The sequence below is a fragment of the Saimiri boliviensis genome, chromosome 13, assembly GCF_048565385.1.
Source record: "Saimiri boliviensis isolate mSaiBol1 chromosome 13, mSaiBol1.pri, whole genome shotgun sequence".
Taxonomy (NCBI): Eukaryota; Metazoa; Chordata; class Mammalia; order Primates; family Cebidae; genus Saimiri; species Saimiri boliviensis.
The window spans coordinates 59,740,898-59,747,812 of NC_133461.1; the positions used below are offsets into that span (position 1 = coordinate 59,740,898).

Consider the following 6,915-nt stretch of genomic DNA (forward strand, 5'->3'; position numbering starts at 1 on the left):
GCCTACCCAAAGTTCACAGTCAGTACTCTTCAACAACCGGGATGAAGGGCTTCTTATCAAAAAGTCTGACAGAGCACCTGCTTTAGAAAAACTGCTACACTTGGAAAAAAGAATGTAGGTTGCCTTATCAAAAAGAAGATAGTAACTCAAGGATTAAAATAAATTTTGTTTCAGTGGAATTCTGACCCTTTCTGTTACTTGTTTGTGCAGACTGTTTAAAATGTTTTTTTAAAATGCTTAACAGCTTTCCCGGGCATTCAACCCACTAAACATTTCTTGAGGTGTGCTCAATTTCTCTGGCAAATGAAACTGTGGCTCTGAAACTGTACCACTTTCCACACAAAAGTAAGGGGACTTACTTTACCAAAGGCTAAGTTCCCTTAGTTATGAGGGCTAGCTAGGAGTGACATAAAAATTCTTTTTAGTATAAGAAGAAATGATGATTAACCCAATTACGGAAAGCGATGTTTCACCGTGGAACAGACTTCATTAACAGAGTACTTAACTAAGCCACCAGAGCCTTTGGATCCACAGATACACATGCAGAAGTCATTATTCCCTAAGTCTAATTAATCATAAACACCTGGGGCTGGGTGCAGTGGCTTACGTCTGTATTTCTAGCACTTTGGGAGGTCAAGCTGGCAGATCACTTGAGCCCAGGAGTTCAAGACCAGCATGGGCAACATGGAGAAACCCAGTCTCTACAAAAACTACAAAAATTAGCCAGGTGTGGTGGCACGTGCCTGGGTCCCAGCTCTTCAGGAGGCTGAGGCCAAAGGATTGCATGAGCCTGGGAGGCAGAGGTGGCAGTGAGCAAAGACGGCACCACTGCACTCCAGACTAGGTGGCAGTGAGACCTTGTCTAAAAAAAAAAAAAAAGAAAAGAAAGAAAAAAAATCATAAACACTTTGGAAACCTTCTAAAAATAAAACTTCCTAGAGAGGAAGGCTAAAACCCTGTGGTATTAGACTGGAATTGGCAGTCCGGAGGTCTCAGTATGAACCCATGATTTTAAAGTGTACACATAGGTAACTAGATGCACAAGCACTGATGTATTTATACCTGAGCTAGACTCAAATATCCTAACTTTCTATTAAGAGGACATAGAATCAGGGATACTCTCAAAACAATGTGCACATCTATGGCCCAGATCTTGCTTTCTAAATATCATTCTCCAATAAAAGGAACCACAGCTCCTTGGAGAAGTGGCTGATTCATTCCATGGCTGTAGGTAGGAAAATACAAGATGATGCTGGAGCATCTTATGGAGCCAGAGATTGGGAAATACTCAAAATCAAAAGAAAGGGCACATGTGGGAGAAAAAAAAACAGGAGTATACTCCCAAGAGCTAAACATAGGACAATTTGAACAACAAAGTAAGATTACTAGATTATAATCTGTTAAATAAAATATTCATGAGTCGTCACTGATAGAATAAATTAACATATAGGTGAGAAATGACAGCTCTTAAAGATGAATTCTAATTAATGAAGAAACTAGAAACTCACTATTAGAATATATCACAGTAATATTTATGGAAGGCAAGATCCATCAATGGATATTAAAAATAGAAGACAAAAATGTGCGGAGAAGCCAGGCACAGTGGCTTACACCTGTAATCCCGGCATTTAGGAAGGCTGAAGCAGGTGGATCACCTGAAGTCAGGAGTTCAAGAACAGCCTGACCAACATCATGAAACCCCATCTCTACTAAAAATACAAAAACAAGCCAGGTGTGGTGGTGTGTACCTGTAGTCCCAGCTACTCAGGAAGCTGAGGCAGGAGAATTGCTTGAAGCCAGGAGATGGAGGCTGCAGCGAGCCAAAACTACATCACTGCTCTCCAGTCTGGGCAACACAGTAAGACTCTGTCTTTTAAAAAAAAAAAAAAAAAAAAAAAAAAAAAAAATTTCAGGATAAACAAGATGTCTCGATAGTCTCAAAGCATTTTCTCTAAGACTCTCTTTAAAAAAAAAAAAGTTTCAGGATAAACAAGATGTCTCGATAGTCTCAAAGCATTTTCTCTAAGATACACATTCATTACAAAAGATAAAAATGTTAACTTGATAGTAGAGAAACCTGAAGACACCACCATAATCAAGTGATCGGGAAAACTTAAGACATGTTGACCTCAGGGACCCCTGGTATGCTCACTGAAAAAGACGTCACTTCTGAGGTATTTTTGCCAAAAACACACAACCTCAATCTAATTATGAGACAACATCAGACAAACCGCAGTGGAGACAAATTCAACAAAATACCTGACCAGTGCTCATCAAAACATGAAGGTCGTGAAAAACAAAGACTAAAGTACTGTCACAAATTGGAAGAGACTAAGGAGACATGACAATTCAAGGTAAGGTGGGGTTCTGGAACAAAAAGGACATAAGAAAAATCTAAATAAAGTCTGTACTTTCATTTTCAAAACAAAACAGCTATCCCTGGCCTCCATTACTGCTTGCAATTCTGCTTTAGTCTGTCTGGGAAATCCGTATTTCCTTTTGAAAGCTCCAGAGGGATTCATTCAGTGATGAGTCAGATGTGGGCATCACTGTCCTTGGGGCTCGCTTCTAACTCCCGGCTGCATGTTGGAGTCGCTGAGGTGCTTAGGAAATCCTCACGACCAGGCCACCCCATCTGCAGATTCTGGTGCCAGTACTTTTGAAAGCCTCCAAATGATCCCAGAATGTAGCACATCTCAAGCTGTGTCTCAGGACCAGAGATATGTGGAATGAGTCCCAAACCCTCTTGTTTCCTTGACAGTAAACAGAGCCGAAGAAAGGTGTACTTCCTGTTCCTTTCCTGACTCATCTCCCCTAAAGGAATTACTTTTTCCAATTTTTTAAAATCTCATGACTGAATATCTGTCTGTAATGCCTACAGTTTATATTTTCTTGGGATATATGAAAAAGAAAGGTGACAAATGACTTCTATAATCTCAGCTATCAGCCCCTGAACTAGCTGGAGATGGCCTCTCTATTTGCAGTTCAAGTAGAGTTCAGATAAACCTGAAAATGAGATAACATTCTGATGATTACACTGCTTGCTCGCAGGTTTTCCTGGGATTCACTTTAGGCAAATTGCAGATGAAGGTCTCTTCCACATAGGAGTTCAGGTTAAGTCAGACAGTACATCAAAGGCACACAAACTTCTAAACATGATTTCATCACAGAGCTGAACCAATACTCTAATAAAACAAAATCAGCATATTCAGTTTCCAGCCTTTGAAAAAATCTTTATAATATCTTAACCAAAATAAGAGTTTAGATAATTATTCTAGATTATCCAACAGACTTCAAAGAAGAGGCAAAAATTTTCTAGAACATGTAAAATGTACACCAATTACCTACTCAAAAGTTGTGTAATTTTTTCTCCAGAACTGGGTTGGTTTTGAATATTTAATGCCTAATATCTAAATGTAACACATAAATAGTCTAAAATCAATGTTTTTCCTAGAGGGGTAAGTTGTTTTTTTGAGGGGGAGGTGGGGAGACAGAGTCTCACTCTGTTGCCTAGGCTGGGGTGGAGTGGCACGGTATTGGCTCACTACAACCTCTGCCTCCTAGGTTGATTCTCCTGCCTCGGCCTCCCTAGTAGCTGATTACAGATGTGTGCCACCAAACCTGGCTAATTTTTGTATTTTAGTTTTACCATGCCTGCCTGGGCCTCCCAAAGTGGTGGGACTACAGGTGGGAGCCACTATGCCCAGCCGATATTTTTATTTAGATCCTTCCAGAGTTGTGTCCATCTCCTCTAGGCCAGGGCCAGCAGCCTGACTTTTTGGGACACCTGAAGGCACAGTGATGGAACTAAGGTGTTATTTTCCCAGTGCATGAAAACCACACCTGAATCACATCTACAATACAGGGCTCACCACGCACTCTAATCAACTGAGTATGCTGAGTATGTAATCAGGACCAACTATCCAGGCAAACCGAATGTGGTAGCATTCATTCGGCCATATGCTGGATAAATGTCCAGCTGTGTTATTCATAAACCCAGAGCAGCAAATAATTAAGACATATTAGTGAAGGCAAACAAAAAAAAATTTATAAGCATCTACTGGACTCAGCACTGTAAGTATTTGCTAAAATGAAGACAATTCTGTTTCCTCTACATAATAGGTTTAGCTATGCAACATACAATCTGTGTGAAGGCAGTTTGTGTGCATGTATGTTTTAATGGTAAGCTATTTCTAAGTCCTTCCTTACTGAAAACAGAATGGGGCATAAATATAGAAATGAATAATAAATAATTTTCAAAAAGCCAAAACATGCTCATGGCCACAGTCCCAAAACTACTCTCCCCAAAATTCCTGACCTCATCTGTGGCAAGCATGCTTTGAAAAGAAAAACTTTGAGAGAATTCGCTCACCCAAACTGCCTAAATAGTAACCTTGTGTGGTCCCCCAATATATCCTCTTAGGCCTCAAGAGTTTTCAGTGCACACCGTCACGTGGCTTGTGAGCCTAACAAAGCACAGCTTCAGTTTATTAAAATCCTCTCCCTCTAATGCAGCTATTTCTAATAAATTTCTTTTTTCTTTTTTTTTCTCGAGACAGAGTTTCGCTCTTGTTACCCAGGTTGGAGTGCAATGGCGCGATCTTGGCTCACCGCAACCTCCGCCTCCTGGGTTCAGGCAGTTCTCCTGCCTCAGCCTCCTGAGTAGCTGGGATTACAGGCACGCGCCACCATGCCCAGCTAATTTTTTGTATTTTTAGTAGAGACGGGGTTTCACCAGGGTTGACCAGGATGGTCTCGATCTCCTGACCTAGTGATCCACCCGCCTCAGTCTCCCGAAGTGCTGGGATTACAGGCTTGAGTGACCGCGCCCAGCAATAAATTTCTAATAAAGTTTTAGGAGGCAAAACTTCCTAAAACTTAGGGGTGTTAGGAGGGAGAAAAGGTATCATTTTCAAGCACAAAGTTATTAGCCATGGAGAGTGGGAGCTAAAACATGACTTTGAAAATGGAACTCAGAAAATAAATTATCTCAAAAATTTTATCCAGAAAGGAAGAAGAAATTCTTGCTTTAGCCCTTCTTTCCCCTTGTTCTATAGGACTCAGAACTATGGTTGAGTTCTCCAACTATGAAACAGTTAGTTTAGTAACATTATTTCTGTAAGGAAATAAAATTCCACTCAAATAATTACTTTTTTGAACTCCGGCCATGCTAGACTGGAGGAACACGATTAGTTTTAGACTTGTTCACCTAGAGTTGTTCTAGGAATCTGGGCAGCAATCATTACTGACAATGTGTTATGGGTTCCCTACCGCCAACCTCAGCCCCACCCCGAAGCTCAGGTGGACTCAGAGTTTCCTAACTTAGCATAAAGCACTCTGCCTCATATTATGTGCCCCACCGACAAGGTGACTTGCCACCTCTGACCACTGTTTATGTTATTAAATCTGGTTGAGCTTTTTGGCATCAATCAGAGGTGCCCAGGTCCTTGGATAAATAGCTCAGAGAGATGAAGATTGAGGAGCACTGACTTCGGGGTGTCCTGGATTTCCCTGCAGCTGGTGAGGATGTGAAGACCCAAGAGCAAGTTTCACTTCTGCTGGAGAGGAGGTCTGAGCTCTGTGCACCCTGGGGGTTCTCTGTAACAAGAATGGTCAGGTGACTTCTAGAGTTCCGTCCAGCTCTAAACCGCAGAAAGCCTCCAATTCTATAAGCATTTCTGAGGATTACAAGTTTGGCTAAGAACTCCTGTAGTACATTTTGCCCTAACTTTTAAAAACATGCACAGTAATTTTTAAAATGGTGTGAAAATATGGCCAGATTATTCTGGGACTTCAGGGTATTTGAATATAAAATATTTTCACATTTTCCTTAGCAAATAAAGGTACTGTCTTCACTTGTGTCAAAAATATAAAAACATGATCTTTGAAATTCCCCAATTTCTAATAAAGCACAGGAGTCTTCTCATGATTTTCTAAATAATGAGATGATACATTTATATTCCAAAATCACAGAACTATGAGGAAAGTCTCTTTCAAAACAAACTGTCACCTTACAAAAGGGGTGCTCAGAAAGGATGTGACTTGTAAGGATTGTTCAGGTCACAAAAGGCCTGTACCCTAAGAAGCAGGGTTTTCCCTCTCACCACACACACCCAGGTTATAAAGTCAAATTCCTATATAATCATTACAGGCTACTAAGTAGATATCAGATCCTGCATCCCAAACGTTAGCATTAACTCATGTTTCTCTCATGGGAGAGGGAGGTGACTCATTAGACTTCAATGTTCTTACAGCAACATAAAAGGGGACTGTTAATAAAATGCAGTCTAAGCAAACACCCCTTGACCTCCTACTGGAAAACACCAGCAGACACAAGTGTTAAGAACTTCCTGTGATGGACAGGTTATGTGTGTTAGTGCTACTTAATACATGAATTTTTAAAGTATTGCTTAAAAAGTCAGCAAGGTTCTCTATTCTCCCTTCTGACCTTTACAACAAATGAAAGTCTGTATGTGTACACACTCTATAATATTACAATGTAGATTTCAAAAGCAAACTGTCTCCCTTGGTAGCACCTGATTCTTCCACTCATCTTCAAACCACGTCTTTCCATTAGTTCCTGAGAATTCTGAACGAGTACAGTTTTACCAACAGATCCAAAAGCAAAAAGCAGAGGGTAGTAACATTTTTAAAGGTTATAATGAACATTTTCAAAACCTTAAGACTAAATTCAGATTATGAACATATTTTATAGACTAACTTTTGTCTCATTGATTTTATACTTGTTTTCATAAAAATACCCATCACTGATTTAAAAAAAAAAAAAAAACCTTTAAAATATGTTTTTACTTCCTACTATTTTTAAAGGAAAGCTTCCACAGGTAGAGTTAAGTTATATTATTGTCCTCAAGTCACTTGATTTTGTTTCCTTAATGCAGACCTCTGTGTCTTAAC

The 6,915-nt window shown here is 39.9% G+C and overlaps 1 protein-coding gene across 4 annotated transcripts in view; it reads right to left on the reverse strand.

Annotated features, from left to right (window-relative positions):
* Positions 1–6,915, reverse strand: part of LPIN2 (lipin 2) — a 120,177-nt gene that overhangs the window by 56,993 nt on the left and 56,269 nt on the right. The window lies entirely within an intron of this gene.